We start from the raw sequence: 25,241 nt of genomic DNA on the forward strand, positions 1-25,241 counted from the left end.
ACCGCTACCCTTGAACTGAATTACAAAACAGAACAGAGTCACACGTTTAGAAAACACACTATGGCTGCTTAACGGGTAAGGTGAGGTGGGGTGATGCATAAAACAAGGGTTTCAAATTAGCTCAGAGACCGTTCCATAAACCCAATATGTAATAGACAAGACCTACTGCTTGCTCAGTGATCTGGACTCAAAACCCCCTATTCACCGCCCAAGAATATATCTGACTAGTAAGAATCTTAAAACCTATGTACTGATATCCCTCTGTAAGTGAGTCAAGTGGGTGTAAAGCGGCATAAACACAGCAGTGAAAAGCAGCTAAACCCCTTTATAAAAATCAATCACTTTTAAAAACCCGTGAAACAAAGACAGTGAAAGAGAGAGAAATTCTTACAAAATTCGTTCAAGGGCTGTGATGCCACCTGGATTGACCATATCTAGACCCACAGCTGATTGAGGCCTAAGGGTGGACACTCTTGGGGCTGAGAGGTTTGGTGAGGTTGGGTGAGCAAATGCAGACCCTTTAGAGTAATACTGCGTGGTACCCATCCCATGGGTCCCAAATCTCCAGGTTCAAGGGCATCTTCCTACATCGAAAACATGCATGAGAATCCCAGAAGATGGTACATCGTGTGATCGGGAAAGGTTTCTAAAACGCACCTCATTTCTCATCTCCTTGTGCTCGGGTTCGCCATTCCAGCCGCTTTACTAGCAATCTCCCTCCTTGAGAATCAGCACCTTTAACCTCCTGTTCCGTACAGGTTGCAATTTGTCCTGAGGATGAACGGGAAGAGGGGGAACCAATGAGACACTAGCTCTAGGTGTGGGGACAGGCACAGGTCACTCTATTTTCCCATCAGGAAGAAGAATTAACCACAGGCTCAGCCTGCCGCCCGGGACCAGAATAGGGCCTGAAGCAATCCTGCGCTTTTGCGGCCAGCTCCCAAGAAAGCGAGTTGAAAAATGGAGCTCAGGGGCACTGCAATTCACAAACCTGCAGAGTTATAAATGATAACTCTCGTCCACAAATATATTGACGGAAGACAACAGAGAGGATTTGAAAGCAAGGCAGAATTGCAGGAAACAGATTTCAGGAGGTAGATTCGAATCGCCTTTAAAGCACGGGAAAAGCGGCAAAACCTCGACAATGATGCCCTTGGCCAAAAAGGGCGTATGCGTTTTTTCCTGAATATATTCAGGAAAAAACGCATACGCCCTTTTTGGCCAACCAAGCAACCTGGAAAGGCAAATCAGCGCTACAAAGAAGTCTCGCTTCCCATCGGTCAAAAGGGCCATGCTGAATAAAGTGTCAAAACCAGAAATGCAGGACAGGCCATGGAGAAACGGGAGCCTTGCTACGCTGATGGGCGGGATGTAAATTGCCAACAGCCACTCTGCAGAAGTGTACGGTGTGTCCTGAAACATCGAAAAAACTCAGCTTAGAGAGCATAGGGCACTTCCACTCACGGGCGTATAAATTGGGAAAACTAAAAATCAGCAAGGCACAGGCACCCCAAAGTTTAGGGCTGCTCTGTTGACAAGAACCTCCACTTCGTTACACCTTAAATATCCCAGGAAAGAGAAAAATGGATAAAGAAGTTGTGGTCCTTTTGTACAATGGAATATCACTCAGTCATGAAATCAACGTCATAAGGCTAGTAGCAGCATGATGAGTGGATTTAGGTACGACGATTCTAAGTGAAATAAGTCACACAGAAAAAGACACTTATCATAAGATATCACTTATAGAGGGAATGTAAAAACCGCTACCCTTGAACTGAATTACAAAACAGAACAGAGTCACACGTTTAGAAAACACACTATGGCTGCTTAACGGGAAAGGTGAGGTGGGGTGATGCCTAAAACAAGGGTTTCAAATTAGCTCAGAAACCGTTCCATAAACCCAATATGTAATAGACAAGACCTACTCCTTGCTCAGTGATCTGGACTCAAAACCCCCTATTCACCGCCCAAGAATATATCTGACTAGTAAGAATCTTAAAACCTATGTACTGATATCCCTCTGTAAGTGAGTCAAGTGGGTGTAAAGCGGCATAAACACAGCAGTGAAAAGCAGCTAAACCCCTTTATAAAAATCAATCACTTTTAAAATCCCGTGAAACAAAGACAGTGAAAGAGAGAGAAATTCTTACAAAATTCGTTCAAGGGCTGTGATGCCACCTGGATTGACCATATCTAGACCCACAGCTGATTGAGGCATAAGGGTGGACACTCTTGGGGCTGAGAGGTTTGGTGAGGTTGGGTGAGCAAATACAGACCCTTTAGAGTAATACTGTGTGGTACCCATTCCATGGGTCCCAAATCTCCAGGTTCAAGGGCATCTTCCTACATCGAAAACATGCATGAGAATCCCAGAAGATGGTACATCGTGTGATCGGGAAAGGTTTCTAAAACGCACCTCATTTCTCATCTCCTTGTGCTCGGGTTCGCCATTCCAGCCGCTTTACTAGCAATCTCCCTCCTTGAGAATCAGCACCTTTAACCTCCTGTTCCATACAGGTTGCAATTTGTCCTGAGGATGAACGGGAAGAGGGGGAACCAATGAGACACTAGCTCTAGGTGTTGGGACAGGCACAGGTCACTCTATTTTCCCATCAGGAAGAAGAATTAACCACAGGCTCAGCCTGCCGCCCGGGACCAGAATAGGGCCTGAAGCAATCCTGCGCTTTTGCGGCCAGCTCCCAAGAAAGCGAGTTGAAAAATGGAGCTCAGGGGCACTGCAATTCACAAACCTGCAGAGTTATAAATGATAACTCTCGTCCACAAATATATTGACGGAAGACAACAGAGAGGATTTGAAAGCAAGGCAGAATTGCAGGAAACAGATTTCAGGAGGTAGATTCGAATCGCCTTTAAAGCACGGGAAAAGCGGCAAAACCTCGACAATGATGCCCGTGGCCAAAAAGGGCGTATGCGTTTTTTCCTGAATATATTCAGGAAAAAACGCATACGCCCTTTTTGGCCAACCAAGCAACCTGGAAAGGCAAATCAGCGCTACAAAGAAGTCTCGCTTCCCATCGGTCAAAAGGGCCATGCTGAATAAAGTGTCAAAACCAGAAATGCAGGACAGGCCATGGAGAAACGGGAGCCTTGCTACGCTGATGGGCGGGATGTAAATTGCCAACAGCCACTCTGCAGAAGTGTACGGTGTGTCCTGAAACATCGAAAAAACTCAGCTTAGAGAGCATAGGGCACTTCCACTCACGGGCGTATAAATTGGGAAAACTAAAAATCAGCAAGGCACAGGCACCCCAAAGTTTAGGGCTGCTCTGTTGACAAGAACCTCCACTTCGTTACACCTTAAATATCCCAGGAAAGAGAAAAATGGATAAAGAAGTTGTGGTCCTTTTGTACAATGGAATATCACTCAGCCATGAAATCAACGTCATAAGGCTAGTAGCAGCATGATGAGTGGATTTAGGTACGACGATTCTAAGTGAAATAAGTCACACAGAAAAAGACACTTATCATAAGATATCACTTATAGAGGGAATGTAAAAACCGCTACCCTTGAACTGAATTACAAAACAGAACAGAGTCACACGTTTAGAAAACACACTATGGCTGCTTAACGGGTAAGGTGAGGTGGGGTGATGCATAAAACAAGGGTTTCAAATTAGCTCAGAGACCGTTCCATAAACCCAATATGTAATAGACAAGACCTACTCCTTGCTCAGTGATCTGGACTCAAAACCCCCTATTCACCGCCCAAGAATATATCTGACTAGTAAGAATCTTAAAACCTATGTACTGATATCCCTCTGTAAGTGAGTCAAGTGGGTGTAAAGCGGCATAAACACAGCAGTGAAAAGCAGCTAAACCCCTTTATAAAAATCAATCACTTTTAAAAACCCGTGAAACAAAGACAGTGAAAGAGAGAGAAATTCTTACAAAATTCGTTCAAGGGCTGTGATGCCACCTGGATTGACCATATCTAGACCCACAGCTGATTGAGGCATAAGGGTGGACACTCTTGGGGCTGAGAGGTTTGGTGAGGTTGGTGAGCAAATGCAGACCCTTTAGAGTAATACTGCGTGGTACCCATCCCATGGGTCCCAAATCTCCAGGTTCAAGGGCATCTTCCTACATCGAAAACATGCATGAGAATCCCAGAAGATGGTACATCGTGTGATCGGGAAAGGTTTCTAAAACGCACCTCATTTCTCATCTCCTTGTGCTCGGGATCGCCATTCCAGCCGCTTTACTAGCAATCTCCCTCCTTGAGAATCAGCACCTTTAACCTCCTGTTCCGTACAGGTTGCAATTTGTCCTGAGGATGAACGGGAAGAGGGGGAACCAATGAGACACTAGCTCTAGGTGTTGGGACAGGCACAGGTCACTCTATTTTCCCATCAGGAAGAAGAATTAACCACAGCCTCAGCCTGCCGCCCGGGACCAGAATAGGGCCTGAAGCAATCCTGCGCTTTTGCGGCCAGCTCCCAAGAAAGCGAGTTGAAAAATGGAGCTCAGGGGCACTGCAATTCACAAACCTGCAGAGTTATAAATGATAACTCTCGTCCACAAATATATTGACGGAAGACAACAGAGAGGATTTGAAAGCAAGGCAGAATTGCAGGAAACAGATTTCAGGAGGTAGATTCGAATCGCCTTTAAAGCACGGGAAAAGCGGCAAAACCTCGACAATGATGCCCTTGGCCGAAAAGGGCGTATGCGTTTTTTCCTGAATATATTCAGGAAAAAACGCATACGCCCTTTTTGGCCAACCAAGCAACCTGGAAAGGCAAATCAGCGCTACAAAGAAGTCTCGCTTCCCATCGGTCAAAAGGGCCATGCTGAATAAAGTGTCAAAACCAGAAATGCAGGACAGGCCATGGAGAAACGGGAGCCTTGCTACGCTGATGGGCGGGATGTAAATTGCCAACAGCCACTCTGCAGAAGTGTACAGTGTGTCCTGAAACATCGAAAAAACTCAGCTTAGAGAGCATAGGGCACTTCCACTCACGGGCGTATAAATTGGGAAAACTAAAAATCAGCAAGGCACAGGCACCCCAAAGTTTAGGGCTGCTCTGTTGACAAGAACCTCCACTTCGTTACACCTTAAATATCCCAGGAAAGAGAAAAATGGATAAAGAAGTTGTGGTCCTTTTGTACAATGGAATATCACTCAGTCATGAAATCAACGTCATAAGGCTAGTAGCAGCATGATGAGTGGATTTAGGTACGACGATTCTAAGTGAAATAAGTCACACAGAAAAAGACACTTATCATAAGATATCACTTATAGAGGGAATGTAAAAACCGCTACCCTTGAACTGAATTACAAAACAGAACAGAGTCACACGTTTAGAAAACACACTATGGCTGCTTAACGGGTAAGGTGAGGTGGGGTGATGCATAAAACAAGGGTTTCAAATTAGCTCAGAGACCGTTCCATAAACCCAATATGTAATAGACAAGACCTACTCCTTGCTCAGTGATCTGGACTCAAAACCCCCTATTCACCGCCCAAGAATATATCTGACTAGTAAGAATCTTAAAACCTATGTACTGATATCCCTCTGTAAGTGAGTCAAGTGGGTGTAAAGCGGCATAAACACAGCAGTGAAAAGCAGCTAAACCCCTTTATAAAAATCAATCACTTTTAAAAACCCGTGAAACAAAGACAGTGAAAGAGAGAGAAATTCTTACAAAATTCGTTCAAGGGCTGTGATGCCACCTGGATTGACCATATCTAGACCCACAGCTGATTGAGGCATAAGGGTGGACACTCTTGGGGCTGAGAGGTTTGGTGAGGTTGGGTGAGCAAATGCAGACCCTTTAGAGTAATACTGCGTGGTACCCATCCCATGGGTCCCAAATCTCCAGGTTCAAGGGCATCTTCCTACATCGAAAACATGCATGAGAATCCCAGAAGATGGTACATCGTGTGATCGGGAAAGGTTTCTAAAACGCACCTCATTTCTCATCTCCTTGTGCTCGGGTTCGCCATTCCAGCCGCTTTACTAGCAATCTCCCTCCTTGAGAATCAGCACCTTTAACCTCCTGTTCCGTACAGGTTGCAATTTGTCCTGAGGATGAACGGGAAGAGGGGGAACCAATGAGACACTAGCTCTAGGTGTGGGGACAGGCACAGGTCACTCTATTTTCCCATCAGGAAGAAGAATTAACCACAGGCTCAGCCTGCCGCCCGGGACCAGAATAGGGCCTGAAGCAATCCTGCGCTTTTGCGGCCAGCTCCCAAGAAAGCGAGTTGAAAAATGGAGCTCAGGGGCACTGCAATTCACAAACCTGCAGAGTTATAAATGATAACTCTCGTCCACAAATATATTGACGGAAGACAACAGAGAGGATTTGAAAGCAAGGCAGAATTGCAGGAAACAGATTTCAGGAGGTAGATTCGAATCGCCTTTAAAGCACGGGAAAAGCGGCAAAACCTCGACAATGATGCCCTTGGCCAAAAAGGGCGTATGCGTTTTTTCCTGAATATATTCAGGAAAAAACGCATACGCCCTTTTTGGCCAACCAAGCAACCTGGAAAGGCAAATCAGCGCTACAAAGAAGTCTCGCTTCCCATCGGTCAAAAGGGCCATGCTGAATAAAGTGTCAAAACCAGAAATGCAGGACAGGCCATGGAGAAATGGGAGCCTTGCTACGCTGATGGGCGGGATGTAAATTGCCAACAGCCACTCTGCAGAAGTGTACGGTGTGTCCTGAAACATCGAAAACACTCAGCTTAGACAGCATAGGGCACTTCCACTCACGGGCGTATAAATTGGGAAAACTAAAAATCAGCAAGGCACAGGCACCCCAAAGTTTAGGGCTGCTCTGTTGACAAGAACCTCCACTTCGTTACACCTTAAATATCCCAGGAAAGAGAAAAATGGATAAAGAAGTTGTGGTCCTTATGTACAATGGAATATCACTCAGCCATGAAATCAACGTCATAAGGCTAGTAGCAGCATGATGAGTGGATTTAGGTACGACGATTCTAAGTGAAATAAGCCACACAGAAAACGACACTTATCATAAGATATCACTTATAGAGGGAATGTAAAACCGCTACCCTTGAACTGAATTACAAAACAGAACAGAGTCACACGTTTAGAAAACACACTATGGCTGCTTAACGGGAAAGGTGAGGTGGGGTGATGCATAAAACAAGGGTTTCAAATTAGCTCAGAGACCGTTCCATAAACCCAATATGTAATAGACAAGACCTACTCTTTGCTCAGTGATCTGGACTCAAAACCCCCTATTCACCGCCCAAGAATATATCTGACTAGTAAGAATCTTAAAACCTATGTACTGATATCCCTCTGTAAGTGAGTCAAGTGGGTGTAAAGCGGCATAAACACAGCAGTGAAAAGCAGCTAAACCCCTTTATAAAAATCAATCACTTTTAAAATCCCGTGAAACAAAGACAGTGAAAGAGAGAGAAATTCTTACAAAATTCGTTCAAGGGCTGTGATGCCACCTGGATTGACCATATCTAGACCCACAGCTGATTGAGGCATAAGGGTGGACACTCTTGGGGCTGAGAGGTTTGGTGAGGTTGGGTGAGCAAATGCAGACCCTTTAGAGTAATACTGCGTGGTACCCATCCCATGGGTCCCAAATCTCCAGGTTCAAGGGCATCTTCCTACATCGAAAACATGCATGAGAATCCCAGAAGATGGTACATCGTGTGATCGGGAAAGGTTTCTAAAACGCACCTCATTTCTCATCTCCTTGTGCTCGGGTTCGCCATTCCAGCCGCTTTACTAGCAATCTCCCTCCTTGAGAATCAGCACCTTTAACCTCCTGTTCCGTACAGGTTGCAATTTGTCCTGAGGATGAACGGGAAGAGGGGGAACCAATGAGACACTAGCTCTAGGTGTGGGGACAGGCACAGGTCACTCTATTTTCCCATCAGGAAGAAGAATTAACCACAGCCTCAGCCTGCCGCCCGGGAACAGAATAGGGCCTGAGGCAATCCTGCGCTTTTGCGGCCAGCTCCCAAGAAAGCGAGTTGAAAAATGGAGCTCAGGGGCACTGCAATTCACAAACCTGCAGAGTTATAAATGATAACTCTCGTCCACAAATATATTGACGGAAGACAACAGAGAGGATTTGAAAGCAAGGCAGAATTGCAGGAAACAGATTTCAGGAGGTAGATTCGAATCGCCTTTAAAGCACGGGAAAAGCGGCAAAACCTCGACAATGATGCCCTTGGCCAAAAAGGGCGTATGCGTTTTTTCCTGAATATATTCAGGAAAAAACGCATACGCCCTTTTTAGCCAACCAAGCAACCTGGAAAGGCAAATCAGCGCTACAAAGAAGTCTCGCTTCCCATCGGTCAAAAGGGCCATGCTGAATAAAGTGTCAAAACCAGAAATGCAGGACAGGCCATGGAGAAACGGGAGCCTTGCTACGCTGATGGGCGGTATGTAAATTGCCAACAGCCACTCTGCAGAAGTGTACGGTGTGTCCTGAAACATCGAAAAAACTCAGCTTAGAGAGCATAGGGCACTTCCACTCACGGGCGTATAAATTGGGAAAACTAAAAATCAGCAAGGCACAGGCACCCCAAAGTTTAGGGCTGCTCTGTTGACAAGAACCTCCACTTCGTTACACCTTAAATATCCCAGGAAAGAGAAAAATGGATAAAGAAGTTGTGGTCCTTTTGTACAATGGAATATCACTCAGCCATGAAATCAACGTCATAAGGCTAGTAGCAGCATGATGAGTGGATTTAGGTACGACGATTCTAAGTGAAATAAGTCACACAGAAAAAGACACTTATCCTAAGATATCACTTATAGAGGGAATGTAAAAACCGCTACCCTTGAACTGAATTACAAAACAGAACAGAGTCACACGTTTAGAAAACACACTATGGCTGCTTAACGGGAAAGGTGAGGTGGGGTGATGCATAAAACAAGGGTTTCAAATTAGCTCAGAGACCGTTCCATAAACCCAATATGTAATAGACAAGACCTACTCCTTGCTCAGTGATCTGGACTCAAAACCCCCTATTCACCACCCAAGAATATATCTGACTAGTAAGAATCTTAAAACCTATCTACTGATATCCCTCTGTAAGTGAGTCAAGTGGGTGTAAAGCGGCATAAACACAGCAGTGAAAAGCAGCTAAACCCCTTTATAAAAATCAATCACTTTTAAAATCCCGTGAAACAAAGACAGTGAAAGAGAGAGAAATTCTTACAAAATTCGTTCAAGGGCTGTGATGCCACCTGGATTGACCATATCTAGACCCACAGCTGATTGAGGCATAAGGGTGGACACTCTTGGGGCTGAGAGGTTTGGTGAGGTTGGGTGAGCAAATGCAGACCCTTTAGAGTAATACTGCGTGGTACCCATCCCATGGGTCCCAAATCTCCAGGTTCAAGGGCATCTTCCTACATCGAAAACATGCATGAGAATCCCAGAAGATGGTACATCGTGTGATCGGGAAAGGTTTCTAAAACGCACCTCATTTCTCATCTCCTTGTGCTCGGGTTCGCCATTCCAGCCGCTTTACTAGCAATCTCCCTCCTTGAGAATCAGCACCTTTAACCTCCTGTTCCGTACAGGTTGCAATTTGTCCTGAGGATGAACGGGAAGAGGGGGAACCAATGAGACACTAGCTCTAGGTGTTGGGACAGGCACAGGTCACTCTATTTTCCCATCAGGAAGAAGAATTAACCACAGGCTCAGCCTGCCGCCCGGGACCAGTATAGGGCCTGAAGCAATCCTGCGCTTTTGCGGCCAGCTCCCAAGAAAGCGAGTTGAAAAATGGAGCTCAGGGGCACTGCAATTCACAAACCTGCAGAGTTATAAATGATAACTCTCGTCCACAAATATATTGACGGAAGACAACAGAGAGGATTTGAAAGCAAGGCAGAATTGCAGGAAACAGATTTCAGGAGGTAGATTCGAATCGCCTTTAAAGCACGGGAAAAGCGGCAAAACCTCGACAATGATGCCCTTGGCCAAAAAGGGCGTATGCGTTTTTTCCTGAATATATTCAGGAAAAAACGCATACGCCCTTTTTGGCCAACCAAGCAACCTGGAAAGGCAAATCAGCGCTACAAAGAAGTCTCGCTTCCCATCGGTCAAAAGGGCCATGCTGAATAAAGTGTCAAAACCAGAAATGCAGGACAGGCCATGGAGAAACGGGAGCCTTGCTACGCTGATGGGCGGGATGTAAATTGCCAACAGCCACTCTGCAGAAGTGTACGGTGTGTCCTGAAACATCGAAAAAACTCAGCTTAGAGAGCATAGGGCACTTCCACTCACGGGCGTATAAATTGGGAAAACTAAAAATCAGCAAGGCACAGGCACCCCAAAGTTTAGGGCTGCTCTGTTGACAAGAACCTCCACTTCGTTACACCTTAAATATCCCAGGAAAGAGAAAAATGGATAAAGAAGTTGTGGTCCTTTTGTACAATGGAATATCACTCAGCCATGAAATCAACGTCATAAGGCTAGTAGCAGCATGATGAGTGGATTTAGGTACGACGATTCTAAGTGAAATAAGTCACACAGAAAAAGACACTTATCATAAGATATCACTTATAGAGGGAATGTAAAAACCGCTACCCTTGAACTGAATTACAAAACAGAATAGAGTCACACGTTTAGAAAACACACTATGGCTGCTTAACGGGAAAGGTGAGGTGGGGTGATGCATAAAACAAGGGTTTCAAATTAGCTCAGAGACCGTTCCATAAACCCAATATGTAATAGACAAGACCTACTCTTTGCTCAGTGATCTGGACTCAAAACCCCCTATTCACCGCCCAAGAATATATCTGACTAGTAAGAATCTTAAAACCTATGTACTGATATCCCTCTGTAAGTGAGTCAAGTGGGTGTAAAGCGGCATAAACACAGCAGTGAAAAGCAGCTAAACCCCTTTATAAAAATCAATCACTTTTAAAATCCCGTGAAACAAAGACAGTGAAAGAGAGAGAAATTCTTACAAAATTCGTTCAAGGGCTGTGATGCCACCTGGATTGACCATATCTAGACCCACAGCTGATTGAGGCATAAGGGTGGACACTCTTGGGGCTGAGAGGTTTGGTGAGGTTGGGTGAGCAAATGCAGACCCTTTAGAGTAATACTGCGTGGTACCCATCCCATGGGTCCCAAATCTCCAGGTTCAAGGGCATCTTCCTACATCGAAAACATGCATGAGAATCCCAGAAGATGGTACATCGTGTGATCGGGAAAGGTTTCTAAAACGCACCTCATTTCTCATCTCCTTGTGCTCGGGTTCGCCATTCCAGCCGCTTTACTAGCAATCTCCCTCCTTGAGAATCAGCACCTTTAACCTCCTGTTCCGTACAGGTTGCAATTTGTCCTGAGGATGAACGGGAAGAGGGGGAACCAATGAGACACTAGCTCTAGGTGTGGGGACAGGCACAGGTCACTCTATTTTCCCATCAGGAAGAAGAATTAACCACAGGCTCAGCCTGCCGCCCGGGACCAGAATAGGGCCTGAAGAAATCCTGCGCTTTTGCGGCCAGCTCCCAAGAAAGCGAGTTGAAAAATGGAGCTCAGGGGCACTGCAATTCACAAACCTGCAGAGTTATAAATGATAACTCTCGTCCACAAATATATTGACGGAAGACAACAGAGAGGATTTGAAAGCAAGGCAGAATTGCAGGAAACAGATTTCAGGAGGTAGATTCGAATCGCCTTTAAAGCACGGGAAAAGCGGCAAAACCTCGACAATGATGCCCTTGGCCAAAAAGGGCGTATGCGTTTTTTCCTGAATATATTCAGGAAAAAACGCATACGCCCTTTTTGGCCAACCAAGCAACCTGGAAAGGCAAATCAGCGCTACAAAGAAGTCTCGCTTCCCATCGGTCAAAAGGGCCATGCTGAATAAAGTGTCAAAACCAGAAATGCAGGACAGGCCATGGAGAAACGGGAGCCTTGCTACGCTGATGGGCGGGATGTAAATTGCCAACAGCCACTCTGCAGAAGTGTACGGTGTGTCCTGAAACATCGAAAAAACTCAGCTTAGAGAGCATAGGGCACTTCCACTCACGGGCGTATAAATTGGGAAAACTAAAAATCAGCAAGGCACAGGCACCCCAAAGTTTAGGGCTGCTCTGTTGACAAGAACCTCCACTTCGTTACACCTTAAATATCCCAGGAAAGAGAAAAATGGATAAAGAAGTTGTGGTCCTTTTGTACAATGGAATATCACTCAGCCATGAAATCAACGTCATAAGGCTAGTAGCAGCATGATGAGTGGATTTAGGTACGACGATTCTAAGTGAAATAAGTCACACAGAAAAAGACACTTATCATAAGATATCACTTATAGAGGGAATGTAAAAACCGCTACCCTTGAACTGAATTACAAAACAGAACAGAGTCACACGTTTAGAAAACACACTATGGCTGCTTAACGGGAAAGGTGAGGTGGGGTGATGCCTAAAACAAGGGTTTCAAATTAGCTCAGAGACCGTTCCATAAACCCAATATGTAATAGACAAGACCTACTCCTTGCTCAGTGATCTGGACTCAAAACCCCCTATTCACCGCCCAAGAATATATCTGACTAGTAAGAATCTTAAAACCTATGTACTGATATCCCTCTGTAAGTGAGTCAAGTGGGTGTAAAGCGGCATAAACACAGCAGTGAAAAGCAGCTAAACCCCTTTATAAAAATCAATCACTTTTAAAATCCCGTGAAACAAAGACAGTGAAAGAGAGAGAAATTCTTACAAAATTCGTTCAAGGGCTGTGATGCCACCTGGATTGACCATATCTAGACCCACAGCTGATTGAGGCATAAGGGTGGACACTCTTGGGGCTGAGAGGTTTGGTGAGGTTGGGTGAGCAAATGCAGACCCTTTAGAGTAATACTGCGTGGTACCCATCCCATGGGTCCCAAATCTCCAGGTTCAAGGGCATCTTCCTACATCGAAAACATGCATGAGAATCCCAGAAGATGGTACATCGTGTGATCGGGAAAGGTTTCTAAAACGCACCTCATTTCTCATCTCCTTGTGCTCGGGTTCGCCATTCCAGCCGCTTTACTAGCAATCTCCCTCCTTGAGAATCAGCACCTTTAACCTCCTGTTCCGTACAGGTTGCAATTTGTCCTGAGGATGAACGGGAAGAGGGGGAACCAATGAGACACTAGCTCTAGGTGTGGGGACAGGCACAGGTCACTCTATTTTCCCATCAGGGAGAAGAATTAACCACAGCCTCAGCCTGCCGCCCGGGACCAGAATAGGGCCTGAAGCAATCCTGCGCTTTTGCGGCCAGCTCCCAAGAAAGCGAGTTGAAAAATGGAGCTCAGGGGCACTGCAATTCACAAACCTGCAGAGTTATAAATGATAACTCTCGTCCAAAAATATATTGACGGAAGACAACAGAGAGGATTTGAAAGCAAGGCAGAATTGCAGGAAACAGATTTCAGGAGGTAGATTCGAATCGCCTTTAAAGCACGGGAAAAGCGGCAAAAACTCGACAATGATGCCCTTGGCCAAAAAGGGCGTATGCGTTTTTTCCTGAATATATTCAGGAAAAAACGCATACGCACTTTTTGGCCAACCAAGCAACCTGGAAAGGCAAATCAGCGCTACAAAGAAGTCTCGCTTCCCATCGGTCAAAAGGGCCATGCTGAATAAAGTGTCAAAACCAGAAATGCAGGACAGGCCATGGAGAAACGGGAGCCTTGCTACGCTGATGGGCGGGATGTAAATTGCCAACAGCCACTCTGCAGAAGTGTATGGTGTGTCCTGAAACATCGAAAAAACTCAGCTTAGAGAGCATAGGGCACTTCCACTCACGGGCGTATAAATTGGGAAAACTAAAAATCAGCAAGGCACAGGCACCCCAAAGTTTAGGGCTGCTCTGTTGACAAGAACCTCCACTTCGTTACACCTTAAATATCCCAGGAAAGAGAAAAATGGATAAAGAAGTTGTGGTCCTTTTGTACAATGGAATATCACTCAGCCATGAAATCAACGTCATAAGGCTAGTAGCAGCATGATGAGTGGATTTAGGTACGACGATTCTAAGTGAAATAAGTCACACAGAAAAAGACACTTATCATAAGATATCACTTATAGAGGGAATGTAAAAACCGCTACCCTTGAACTGAATTACAAAACAGAACAGAGTCACACGTTTAGAAAACACACTATGGCTGCTTAACGGGTAAGGTGAGGTGGGGTGATGCATAAAACAAGGGTTTCAAATTAGCTCAGAGACCGTTCCATAAACCCAATATGTAATAGACAAGACCTACTCCTTGCTCAGTGATCTGGACTCAAAACCCCCTATTCACCGCCCAAGAATATATCTGACTAGTAAGAATCTTAAAACCTATGTACTGATATCCCTCTGTAAGTGAGTCAAGTGGGTGTAAAGCGGCATAAACACAGCAGTGAAAAGCAGCTAAACCCCTTTATAAAAATCAATCACTTTTAAAAACCCGTGAAACAAAGACAGTGAAAGAGAGAGAAATTCTTACAAAATTCGTTCAAGGGCTGTGATGCCACCTGGATTGACCATATCTAGACCCACAGCTGATTGAGGCATAAGGGTGGACACTCTTGGGGCTGAGAGGTTTGGTGAGGTTGGGTGAGCAAATGCAGACCCTTTAGAGTAATACTGCGTGGTACCCATCCCATGGGTCCCAAATCTCCAGGTTCAAGGGCATCTTCCTACATCGAAAACATGCATGAGAATCCCAGAAGATGGTACATCGTGTGATCGGGAAAGGTTTCTAAAACGCACCTCATTTCTCATCTCCTTGTGCTCGGGTTCGCCATTCCAGCCGCTTTACTAGCAATCTCCCTCCTTGAGAATCAGCACCTTTAACCTCCTGTTCCGTACAGGTTGCAATTTGTCCTGAGGATGAACGGGAAGAGGGGGAACCAATGAGACACTAGCTCTAGGTGTGGGGACAGGCACAGGTCACTCTATTTTCCCATCAGGAAGAAGAATTAACCACAGGCTCAGCCTGCCGCCCGGGACCAGAATAGGGCCTGAAGCAATCCTGCGCTTTTGCGGCCAGCTCCCAAGAAAGCGAGTTGAAAAATGGAGCTCAGGGGCACTGCAATTCACAAACCTGCAGAGTTATAAATGATAACTCTCGTCCACAAATATATTGACGGAAGACAACAGAGAGGATTTGAAAGCAAGGCAGAATTGCAGGAAACAGATTTCAGGAGGTAGATTCGAATCGCCTTTAAAGCACGGGAAAAGCGGCAAAACCTCGACAATGATGCCCTTGGCCAAAAAGGGCGTATGCGTTTTTTCCTGAATATATTCAGGAAAAAACGCATACGCACTTTTTGGCCAACCAAGCAACCTGGAAAGGCAAATCAGCGCTACAAAGAAGTCTCGCTTCCCATCGGTCAAAAGGGCCATGCTGAATAAAGTGTCAAAACCAGAAATGCAGGACAGGCCATGGAGAAACGGGAGCCTTGCTACGCTGATGGGCGGGATGTAAATTGCCAACAGCCACTCTGCAGAAGTGTACGGTGTGTCCTGAAACATCGAAAAAACTCAGCTTAGAGAGCATAGGGCACTTCCACTCACGGGCGTATAAATTGGGAAAACTAAAAATCAGCAAGGCACAGGCACCCCAAAGTTTAGGGCTGCTCTGTTGACAAGAACCTCCACTTCGTTACACCTTAAATATCCCAGGAAAGAGAAAAATGGATAAAGAAGTTGTGGTCCTTTTGTACAATGGAATATCACTCAGCCATGAAATCAACGTCATAAGGCTAGTAGCAGCATGATGAGTGGATTTAGGTACGACGATTCTAAGTGAAATAAGTCACACAGAAAAAGACACTTATCATAAGATATCACTTATAGAGGGAATGTAAAAACCGCTACCCTTGAACTGAATTACAAAACAGAACAGAGTCACACGTTTAGAAAACACACTATGGCTGCTTAACGGGAAAGGTGAGGTGGGGTGATGCATAAAACAAGGGTTTCAAATTAGCTCAGAGACCGTTCCATAAACCCAATATGTAATAGACAAGACCTACTCCTTGCTCAGTGATCTGGACTCAAAACCCCCTATTCACCGCCCAAGAATATATCTGACTAGTTAGAATCTTAAAACCTATCTACTGATATCCCTCTGTAAGTGAGTCAAGTGGGTGTAAAGCGGCATAAACACAGCAGTGAAAAGCAGCTATACCCCTTTATAAAAATCAATCACTTTTAAAATCCCATGAAACAAAGACAGTGAAAGAGAGAGAAATTCTTACAAAATTCGTTCAAGGGCTGTGATGCCACCTGGATTGACCATATCTAGACCCACAGCTGATTGAGGCATAAGGGTGGACACTCTTGGGGCTGAGAGGTTTGGTGAGGTTGGGTGAGCAAATGCAGACCCTTTAGAGTAATACTGCGTGGTACCCATCACATGGGTCCCAAATCTCCAGGTTCAAGGGCATCTTCCCTCATCGAAAACATGCATGAGAATCCCAGAAGATGGTACATCGTGTGATCGGGAAAGGTTTCTAAAACGCACCTCATTTCTCATCTCCTTGTGCTCGGGTTCGCCATTCCAGCCGCTTTACTAGCAATCTCCCTCCTTGAGAATCAGCACCTTTAACCTCCTGTTCCGTACAGGTTGCAATTTGTCCTGAGGATGAACGGGAAGAGGGGGAACCAATGAGACACTAGCTCTAGGTGTGGGGACAGGCACAGGTCACTCTATTTTCCCATCAGGGAGAAGAATTAACCACAGCCTCAGCCTGCCGCCCGGGACCAGAATAGGGCCTGAAGCAATCCTGCGCTTTTGCGGCCAGCTCCCAAGAAAGCGAGTTGAAAAATGGAGCTCAGGGGCACTGCAATTCACAAACCTGCAGAGTTATAAATGATAACTCTCGTCCACAAATATACTGACGGAAGACAACAGAGAGGATTTGAAAGCAAGGCAGAATTGCAGGAAACAGATTTCAGGAGGTAGATTCGAATCGCCTTTAAAGCACGGGAAAAGCGGCAAAACCTCGACAATGATGCCCTTGGCCAAAAAGGGCGTATGCGTTTTTTCCTGAATATATTCAGGAAAAAACGCATACGCCCTTTTTGGCCAACCAAGCAACCTGGAAAGGCAAATCAGCGCTACAAAGAAGTCTCGCTTCCCATCGGTCAAAAGGGCCATGCTGAATAAAGTGTCAAAACCAGAAATGCAGGACAGGCCATGGAGAAACGGGAGCCTTGCTACGCTGATGGGCGGGATGTAAATTGCCAACAGCCACTCTGCAGAAATGTACGGTGTGTCCTGAAACATCGAAAAAACTCAGCTTAGAGAGCATAGGGCACTTCCACTCACGGGCGTATAAATTGGGAAAACTAAAAATCAGCAAGGCACAGGCACCCCAAAGTTTAGGGCTGCTCTGTTGACAAGAACCTCCACTTCGTTACACCTTAAATATCCCAGGAAAGAGAAAAATGGATAAAGAAGTTGTGGTCCTTTTGTACAATGGAATATCACTCAGCCATGAAATCAACGTCATAAGGCTAGTAGCAGCATGATGAGTGGATTTAGATACGACGATCCTAAGTGAAATAAGTCACACAGAAAAAGACACTTATCATAAGATATCACTTATAGAGGGAATGTAAAAACCGCTACCCTTGAACTGAATTACAAAACAGAACAGAGTCACACGTTTAGAAAACACACTATGGCTGCTTAACGGGAAAGGTGAGGTGGGGTGATGCATAAAACAAGGGTTTCAAATTAGCTCAGAGACCGTTCCATAAACCCAATATGTAATAGACAAGACCTACTCTTTGCTCAGTGATCTGGACTCAACACCCCCTATTCACCGCCCAAGAATATATCTGACTAGTAAGAACCTTAAAACCTATGTATTGATATCTCTCTGTAAGTGAGTCAAGTGGGTGTAAAGCGGCATAAACACAGCAGTGAAAAGCAGCTAAACCCCTTTATAAAAATCAATCACTTTTAAAAACCCGTGAAACAAAGACAGTGAAAGAGAGAGAAATTCTTACAAAATTCGTTCAAGGGCTGTGATGCCACCTGGATTGACCATATCTAGACCCACAGCTGATTGAGGCCTAAGGGTGGACACTCTTGGGGCTGAGAGGTTTGGTGAGGTTGGGTGAGCAAATGCAGACCCTTTAGAGTAATACTGCGTGGTACCCATCCCATGGGTCCCAAATCTCCAGGTTCAAGGGCATCTTCCTACATCGAAAACATGCATGAGAATCCCAGAAGATGGTACATCGTGTGATCGGGAAAGGTTTCTAAAACGCACCTCATTTCTCATCTCCTTGTGCTCGGGTTCGCCATTCCAGCCGCTTTACTAGCAATCTCCCTCCTTGAGAATCAGCACCTTTAACCTCCTGTTCCGTACAGGTTGCAATTTGTCCTGAGGATGAACGGGAAGAGGGGGAACCAATGAGACACTAGCTCTAGGTGTGGGGACAGGCACAGGTCACTCTATTTTCCCATCAGGAAGAAGAATTAACCACAGGCTCAGCCTGCCGCCCGGGACCAGAATAGGGCCTGAAGCAATCCTGCGCTTTTGCGGCCAGCTCCCAAGAAAGCGAGTTGAAAAATGGAGCTCAGGGGCACTGCAATTCACAAACCTGCAGAGTTATAAATGATAGCTCTCGTCCACAAATATATTGACGGAAGACAACAGAGAGGATTTGAAAGCAAGGCAGAATTGCAGGAAACAGATTTCAGGAGGTAGATTCGAATCGCCTTTAAAGCACGGGAAAAGCGGCAAAACCTCGACAATGATGCCCTTGGCCAAAAAGGGCGTATGCGTTTTTTCCTGAATATATTCAGGAAAAAACGCATACGCCCTTTTTGGCCAACCAAGCAACCTGGAAAGGCAAATCAGCGCTACAAAGAAGTCTCGCTTCCCATCGGTCAAAAGGGCCATGCTGAATAAAGTGTCAAAACCAGAAATGCAGGACAGGCCATGGAGAAACGGGAGCCTTGCTACGCTGATGGGCGGGATGTAAATTGCCAACAGCCACTCTGCAGAAGTGTACGGTGTGTCCTGAAACATCGAAAAAACTCAGCTTAGAGAGCATAGGGCACTTCCACTCACGGGCGTATAAATTGGGAAAACTAAAAATCAGCAAGGCACAGGCACCCCAAAGTTTAGGGCTGCTCTGTTGACAAGAACCTCCACTTCGTTACACCTTAAATATCCCAGGAAAGAGAAAAATGGATAAAGAAGTTGTGGTCCTTTTGTACAATGGAATATCACTCAGCCATGAAATCAACGTCATAAGGCTAGTAGCAGCATGATGAGTGGATTTAGGTACGACGATTCTAAGTGAAATAAGTCACACAGAAAAAGACACTTATCATAAGATATCACTTATAGAGGGAATGTAAAAACCGCTACCCTTGAACTGAATTACAAAACAGAACAGAGTCACACGTTTAGAAAACACACTATGGCTGCTTAACGGGTAAGGTGAGGTGGGGTGATGCATAAAACAAGGGTTTCAAATTAGCTCAGAGACCGTTCCATAAACCCAATATGTAATAGACAAGACCTACTCCTTGCTCAGTGATCTGGACTCAAAACCCCCTATTCACCGCCCAAGAATATATCTGACTAGTAAGAATCTTAAAACCTATGTACTGATATCCCTCTGTAAGTGAGTCAAGTGGGTGTAAAGCGGCATAAACACAGCAGTGAAAAGCAGCTAAACCCCTTTATAAAAATCAATCACTTTTAAAAACCCGTGAAACAAAGACAGTGAAAGAGAGAGAAATTCTTACAAAATTCGTTCAAGGGCTGTGATGCCACCTGGATTGACCATATCTAGACCCACAGCTGATTGAGGCATAAGGGTGGACACTCTTGGGGCTGAGAGGTTTGGTGAGGTTGGGTGAGCAAATGCAGACCCTTTAGAGTAATACTGCGTGGTACCCATCCCATGGGTCCCAAATCTCCAGGTTCAAGGGCATCTTCCTACATCGAAAACATGCATGAGAATCCCAGAAGATGGTACATCGTGTGATCGGGAAAGGTTTCTAAAACGCACCTCATTTCTCATCTCCTTGTGCTCGGGTTCGCCATTCCAGCCGCTTTACTAGCAATCTCCCTCCTTGAGAATCAGCACCTTTAACCTCCTGTTCCGTACAGGTTGCAATTTGTCCTGAGGATGAACGGGAAGAGGGGGAACCAATGAGACACTAGCTCTAGGTGTGGGGACAGGCACAGGTCACTCTATTTTCCCATCAGGGAGAAGAATTAACCACAGCCTCAGCCTGCCGCCCGGGACCAGAATAGGGCCTGAAGCAATCCTGCGCTTTTGCGGCCAGCTCCCAAGAAAGCGAGTTGAAAAATGGAGCTCAGGGGCACTGCAATTCACAAACCTGCAGAGTTATAAATGATAACTCTCGTCCACAAATATATTGACGGAAGACAACAGAGAGGATTTGAAAGCAAGGCAGAATTGCAGGAAACAGATTTCAGGAGGTAGATTCGAATCGCCTTTAAAGCACGGGAAAAGCGGCAAAACCTCGACAATGATGCCCTTGGCCAAAAAGGGCGTATGCGTTTTTTCCTGAATATATTCAGGAAAAAAGGCATACGCCCTTTTTGGCCAACCAAGCAACCTGGAAAGGCAAATCAGCGCTACAAAGAAGTCTCGCTTCCCATCGGTCAAAAGGGCCATGCTGAATAAAGTGTCAAAACCAGAAATGCAGGACAGGCCATGGAGAAACGGGAGCCTTGCTACGCTGATGGGCGGGATGTAAATTGCCAACAGCCACTCTGCAGAAGTGTACGGTGTGTCCTGAAACATCGAAAAAACTCAGCTTAGAGAGCATAGGGCACTTCCACTCACGGGCGTATAAATTGGGAAAACTAAAAATCAGCAAGGCACAGGCACCCCAAAGTTTAGGGCTGCTCTGTTGACAAGAACCTCCACTTCGTTACACCTTAAATATCCCAGGAAAGAGAAAAATGGATAAAGACGTTGTGGTCCTTTTGTACAATGGAATATCACTCAGCCATGAAATCAACGTCATAAGGCTAGTAGCAGCATGATGAGTGGATTTAGATACGACGATTCTAAGTGAAATAAGTCACACAGAAAAAGACACTTATCATAAGATATCACTTATAGAGGGAATGTAAAAACCGCTACCCTTGAACTGAATTACAAAACAGAACAGAGTCACACGTTTAGAAAACACACTATGGCTGCTTAACGGGAAAGGTGAGGTGGGGTGATGCATAAAACAAGGGTTTCAAATTAGCTCAGAGACCGTTCCATAAACCCAATATGTAATAGACAAGACCTACTCCTTGCTCAGTGATCTGGACTCAAAACCCCCTATTCACCGCCCAAGAATATATCTGACTAGTAAGAATCTTAAAACCTATGTACTGATATCCCTCTGTAAGTGAGTCAAGTGGGTGTAAAGCGGCATAAACACAGCAGTGAAAAGCAGCTAAACCACTTTATAAAAATCAATCACTTTTAAAATCCCGTGAAACAAAGACAGTGAAAGAGAGAGAAATTCTTACAAAATTCGTTCAAGGGCTGTGATGCCACCTGGATTGACCATATCTAGACCCACAGCTGATTGAGGCATAAGGGTGGACACTCTTGGGGCTGAGAGGTTTGGTGAGGTTGGGTGAGCAAATGCAGACCCTTTAGAGTAATACTGCGTGGTACCCATCCCATGGGTCCCAAATCTCCAGGTTCAAGGGCATCTTCCCACATCGAAAACATGCATGAGAATCCCAGAAGATGGTACATCGTGTGATCGGGAAAGGTTTCTAAAACGCACCTCATTTCTCATCTCCTTGTGCTCGGGTTCGCCATTCCAGCCGCTTTACTAGCAATCTCCCTCCTTGAGAATCAGCACCTTTAACCTCCTGTTCCGTACAGGTTGCAATTTGTCCTGAGGATGAACGGGAAGAGGGGGAACCAATGAGACACTAGCTCTAGGTGTGGGGACAGGCACAGGTCACTCTATTTTCCCATCAGGAAGAAGAATTAACCACAGGCTCAGCCTGCCGCCCGGGACCAGAATAGGGCCTGAAGCAATCCTGCGCTTTTGCGGCCAGCTCCCAAGAAAGCGAGTTGAAAAATGGAGCTCAGGGGCACTGCAATTCACAAACCTGCAGAGTTATAAATGATAACTCTCGTCCACAAATATATTGACGGAAGACAACAGAGAGGATTTGAAAGCAAGGCAGAATTGCAGGAAACAGATTTCAGGAGGTAGATTCGAATCGCCTTTAAAGCACGGGAAAAGCGGCAAAACCTCGACAATGATGCCCTTGGCCAAAAAGGGCGTATGCGTTTTTTCCTGAATATATTCAGGAAAAAACGCATACGCCCTTTTTGGCCAACCAAGCAACCTGGAAAGGCAAATCAGCGCTACAAAGAAGTCTCGCTTCCCATCGGTCAAAAGGGCCATGCTGAATAAAGTGTCAAAACCAGAAATGCAGGACAGGCCATGGAGAAACGGGAGCCTTGCTACGCTGATGGGCGGGATGTAAATTGCCAACAGCCACTCTGCAGAAGTGTACGGTGTGTCCTGAAACATCGAAAAAACTCAGCTTAGAGAGCATAGGGCACTTCCACTCACGGGCGTATAAATTGGGAAAACTAAAAATCAGCAAGGCACAGGCACCCCAAAGTTTAGGGCTGCTCTGTTGACAAGAACCTCCACTTCGTTACACCTTAAATATCCCAGGAAAGAGAAAAATGGATAAAGACGTTGTGGTCCTTTTGTACAATGGAATATCACTCAGCCATGAAATCAACGTCATAAGGCTAGTAGCAGCATGATGAGTGGATTTAGGTACGACGATTCTAAGTGAAATAAGTCACACAGAAAAAGACACTTATCATAAGATATCACTTATAGAGGGAATGTAAAAACCGCTACCCTTGAACTGAATTACAAAACAGAACAGAGTCACACGTTTAGAAAACACACTATGGCTGCTTAACGGGAAAGGTGAGGTGGGGTGATGCATAAAACAAGGGTTTCAAATTAGCTCAGAGACCGTTCCATAAACCCAATATGTAATAGACAAGACCTACTCCTTGCTCAGTGATCTGGACTCAAAACCCCCTATTCACCGCCCAAGAATATATCTGACTAGTAAGAATCTTAAAACCTATGTACTGATATCCCTCTGTAAGTGAGTCAAGTGGGTGTAAAGCGGCATAAACACAGCAGTGAAAAGCAGCTAAACCCCTTTATAAAAATCAATCACTTTTAAAATCCCGTGAAACAAAGACAGTGAAAGAGAGAGAAATTCTTACAAAATTCGTTCAAGGGCTGTGATGCCACCTGGATTGACCATATCTAGACCCACAGCTGATTGAGGCATAAGGGTGGACACTCTTGGGGCTGAGAGGTTTGGTGAGGTTGGGTGAGCAAATGCAGACCCTTTAGAGTAATACTGCGTGGTACCCATCCCATGGGTCCCAAATCTCCAGGTTCAAGGGCATCTTCCTACATCGAAAACATGCATGAGAATCCCAGAAGATGGTACATCGTGTGATCGGGAAAGGTTTCTAAAACGCACCTCATTTCTCATCTCCTTGTGCTCGGGTTCGCCATTCCAGCCGCTTTACTAGCAATCTCCCTCCTTGAGAATCAGCACCTTTAACCTCCTGTTCCGTACAGGTTGCAATTTGTCCTGAGGATGAACGGGAAGAGGGGGAACCAATGAGACACTAGCTCTAGGTGTGGGGACAGGCACAGGTCACTCTATTTTCCCATCAGGGAGAAGAATTAACCACAGCCTCAGCCTGCCGCCCGGGACCAGAATAGGGCCTGAAGCAATCCTGCGCTTTTGCGGCCAGCTCCCAAGAAAGCGAGTTGAAAAATGGAGCTCAGGGGCACTGCAATTCACAAACCTGCAGAGTTATAAATGATAACTCTCGTCCACAAATATATTGACGGAAGACAACAGAGAGGATTTGAAAGCAAGGCAGAATTGCAGGAAACAGATTTCAGGAGGTAGATTCGAATCGCCTTTAAAGCACGGGAAAAGCGGCAAAACCTCGACAATGATGCCCTTGGCCAAAAAGGGCGTATGCGTTTTTTCCTGAATATATTCAGGAAAAAACGCATACGCCCTTTTTGGCCAACCAAGCAACCTGGAAAGGCAAATCAGCGCTACAAAGAAGTCTCGCTTCCCATCGGTCAAAAGGGCCATGCTGAATAAAGTGTCAAAACCAGAAATGCAGGACAGGCCATGGAGAAACGGGAGCCTTGCTACGCTGATGGGCGGGATGTAAATTGCCAACAGCCACTCTGCAGAAGTGTACGGTGTGTCCTGAAACATCGAAAAAACTCAGCTTAGAGAGCATAGGGCACTTCCACTCACGGGCGTATAAATTGGGAAAACTAAAAATCAGCAAGGCACAGGCACCCCAAAGTTTAGGGCTGCTCTGTTGACAAGAACCTCCACTTCGTTACACCTTAAATATCCCAGGAAAGAGAAAAATGGATAAAGAAGTTGTGGTCCTTTTGTACAATGGAATATCACTCAGCCATGAAATCAACGTCATAAGGCTAGTAGCAGCATGATGAGTGGATTTAGATACGACGATTCTAAGTGAAATAAGTCACACAGAAAAAGACACTTATCATAAGATATCACTTATAGAGGGAATGTAAAAACCGCTACCCTTGAACTGAATTACAAAACAGAACAGAGTCACACGTTTAGAAAACACACTATGGCTGCTTAACGGGAAAGGTGAGGTGGGGTGATGCATAAAACAAGGGTTTCAAATTAGCTCAGAGACCGTTCCATAAACCCAATATGTAATAGACAAGACCTACTCCTTGCTCAGTGATCTGGACTCAAAACCCCCTATTCACCGCCCAAGAATATATCTGACTAGTAAGAATCTTAAAACCTATGTACTGATATCCCTCTGTAAGTGAGTCAAGTGGGTGTAAAGCGGCATAAACACAGCAGTGAAAAGCAGCTAAACCCCTTTATAAAAATCAATCACTTTTAAAATCCCGTGAAACAAAGACAGTGAAAGAGAGAGAAATTCTTACAAAATTCGTTCAAGGGCTGTGATGCCACCTGGATTGACCATATCTAGACCCACAGCTGATTGAGGCATAAGGGTGGACACTCTTGGGGCTGAGAGGTTTGGTGAGGTTGGGTGAGCAAATGCAGACCCTTTAGAGTAATACTGCGTGGTACCCATCCCATGGGTCCCAAATCTCCAGGTTCAAGGGCATCTTCCTACATCGAAAACATGCATGAGAATCCCAGAAG

Source organism: Balaenoptera borealis (assembly GCF_965194805.1).
Source record: "Balaenoptera borealis genome assembly, chromosome: 2".
NCBI lineage: Eukaryota > Metazoa > Chordata > Mammalia > Artiodactyla > Balaenopteridae > Balaenoptera > Balaenoptera borealis.